The sequence below is a fragment of the Henckelia pumila genome, chromosome 1 (genome assembly GCF_033568475.1).
Source record: "Henckelia pumila isolate YLH828 chromosome 1, ASM3356847v2, whole genome shotgun sequence".
NCBI classification, from domain to species: domain Eukaryota; kingdom Viridiplantae; phylum Streptophyta; class Magnoliopsida; order Lamiales; family Gesneriaceae; genus Henckelia; species Henckelia pumila.
In genome coordinates, this window is record NC_133120.1 from 47,817,509 (window position 1) to 47,820,703 (window position 3,195).

General features: G+C 40.4%; 1 non-coding gene across 1 annotated transcript; it reads right to left on the reverse strand.

Annotated features, from left to right (window-relative positions):
* Window positions 1-212: 212 nt before the first annotated feature.
* On the reverse strand, window positions 213-318 carry LOC140876524 (small nucleolar RNA R71). Its single transcript, XR_012148830.1, has one exon. It is a non-coding gene; the product is annotated as a small nucleolar RNA R71 (small nucleolar RNA).
* Between the last annotated feature and the right edge of the window lie 2,877 nt (window positions 319-3,195).

Genomic DNA, 3,195 nt, shown 5'->3' on the forward strand with positions numbered 1-3,195 from the left:
TCACTTACACTTGCGCACTTTTTTAGAGATTACTGATACTGTTAAAATAAATGGTGTTTCTGAGGATACAATATGCTTACGTTTGTTTCCTTTTTCTCTCAGGGACAATGCACGGAGTTGGCTGCAGTCATTGCCACTAGGACGCATAACAACTTGGGAGGGCATGGCTGTGAAATTCTTAGAGAAATTCTTTCCACCATCCAAGGCAACCCAGCTGAAAATTGAGATCAGTACCTTTCAACAGCATGATTCAGAACAGCTATTCGAGGCATGGGAAAGGTACAAAGATTTGTTAAGGCGTTGTCCTAATCATAATTTTGCAGATTGGGAAGAAATAGAGTTTTTCTACAACGGACTGAATACGCCTACAAGAATGTCTGTGGACTCTGCTGCTGGAGGTACCATATTTGCCAAGGACCCCATTTAGGCTTATGATATGCTGGAACATATGACTATCAATAGTTATCAATGGCCATCTGAACGTATGTGAGTCAAGAAAGGAGTGTACAGTGTGGATCCTCTTACATCCATTACTGCACAGCTATCTGCGTTGAGTACACAAGTGGCTTCTCTGAACAAGGTGAATATCGCAGAACCTGCAGGTGTGTCGATTGCCATAGATGAATCTCATCCACCTGAGGAAGCTCAATATATCAATCCCAGAGGCTATGGAAACTATCGAGGTAACCCTCCACCTAATGCTTATCATCCTGGTTTACGTAACCATGAAAACTTTTCTTATGCCAACAACAAGAATGTGTTGAAACCTCCTCCGGGATTCAATACAAATCAAGGGGAAGGTAAAGCGTCTTTGGAGGATGTTGTGTCTAAATTTGTTACTGAATCTAACAAGGGGATGTCGAGGACTGAAACTCGAATGGATAGCATGGAGACACATATGTGCAGTTTGGGAGCTATGATGAAATCCATGGAGACACAGATTGGACAGCTTGCAAATGCTTTGAAGGATCAAAACAGAGGACAGTTTCCTAGCAATACTGAAGTGAATCCAAAAGAGCAGTGCAAAGCAGTTGAGTTGAGAAGTGGGAAGAAGTTAGAAGCAAAAGAGCAGAGCAAAGCCAAAGAAAGTGAAGAACCAGTGGCTGAAGAAATTGTGGTTGAAGAGCCCAAGAAGGAAGCTGAATCTAAACCGATGTACAAGCCACAACTTCCTTATCCACAGCGGTTTAAGAAGAAGGCACTTGATGAGCAGTTTTCCAAGTTTCTAGATATCTTCAAGAAGATACACATCAATATTCCATTTGCAGATGCCTTGGAACAAATGCCTAATTATGCAAAATTCATCAAAGATGTAATGTCTAAGAAGAGGAGATTGCAAGACAACGAAGTGGTGAATTTGACAAAAGAATGTAGCGCAATCCTGCAGAAAAAGTTGCCACAAAAGCTGAAGGATCCAGGGAGTTTTACTATCCCTTGTTTTATTGGTGGTTCTAAGGTAAATAGAGCTTTATGTGATTTAGGAGCAAGTATAAATTTAATGCATTTTTCTGTTTACAGGACTTTGGAGCTTGGAGAAGTCAGGGCAACCACCATCACATTACAGCTGGCTAATCGGAATATCACATACCCATGGGGTATTGTGGAGGATGTTTTGGTAAAGGTCGATAAGTTCATATTTCCAGCAGACTTCGTGATTTTGGACATGGATGAAGATGAAGAAACTCCCTTGATTTTTGGGAGACCTTTTCTAGCTACTACACGCGCATTGATCGATGTCCACAAGGGAGAACTCACACTTCGAGTTGGTGGTAAAGTGGTGATTTTTAATATTTATCACACCATGAGGGGCCCAAATGAGGTAAGTACATGTAAGAGCATTGAAATTATTGATTCTCATAACTCTTTTTCATGTGCAGGAAGTACTGATCCGCTCGAACGATGTTTGGTGGCGGACAAGGTGGTTGATAAGGAAGAGGATTGGGAGTTACATGAACAAAAAGTATTCCTAGACAGCGCTCCGAAAGAAAAAATGGTGAGTTCTAAGGAATCTGAAACATTGGAAAATAGTGCACCAGAGGTATCCCCTGAAACTCATGATCTGAAAGAATTGCCTGCGCACCTATGTTATGAATTCCTTGGTGAAAATTCTACTTGTCCTATTATTATATTTGCTCATTTGTCTGCTGTAGAGAAAGATAAGTTGCTGAGAGTTCTGAGAAATTTTAAAACTGCTTTAGGATGGTCAATCTCGGACATTAAGGGTATTAGTCCAACAATTTGCATGCATAAAATTTTAATGGAAGAGTCTTATACCCCTTATGTTGATCATCAGAGGCGGTTAAATCCCGCTATGAAGGAGGTAGTTAAGAAAGAAGTTTTAAAGTTGTTGAATGCGGGAGTGATTTATGCTATTTCTGACAGTAGTTGGGTATCTCCTGTTCAAGTGGTGCCTAAGAAAGGTGGGATTACTGTGGTTAAAAACGAGAATAATGAGTTAATCTCCACACGTATAGTAACGCTGGCGAGTTTGTATAGATTATAGGAAGTTGAACAAAGCTACTCGTAAAGATCATTTTCCACTTCCTTTCATTGATCAAATGCTTGATAGACTTGCTGGTTATTGTTATTACTGCTTCTTAGTGGGTATTCAGGTTATAATCAAATTGCCATAGCACCGGAGGATCAGGAGAAGACTACTTTTACGTGTCCCTATGGCACGTTTGCTTTCAGGAGGATGCCGTTTGGACTGTGTAATGCACCTGCAACTTTTCAGCGGTGTATGATGGCAATTTTTGCAGATATGGTGGAGGACGTGATGGAAGTGTTTATGGATGACTTTTCAGTATTTGGTTCCTCTTTTGATCATTGCTTGCATAATCTGTCTCTTGTTTTGCAGAGATGCCAAGAAAAGAATTTAGTGCTCAATTGGGAAAAATGTCACTTTATGGTTCAAGAGGGCATTGTCCTTGGACATGAAGTGTCATCCAATGGATTAGAGGTGGATCGAGCTAAAGTGGTTGCAATTGAGAAGCTTCCACCTCCGAAGAATATCAAGGGCATCAGAAGTTTTTTAGGCCATGCAGGGTTTTATCGGTGTTTCATCAAGGATTTTTCTAAAATCACAAAACCCCTGTATAATTTACTTGAAAAAGATTCTACATTCATTTTTGATGATGATTGTTTGCAGGCCTTTGAAAAGATCAAGACGGCATTGACCACAGCACCCATCATGAT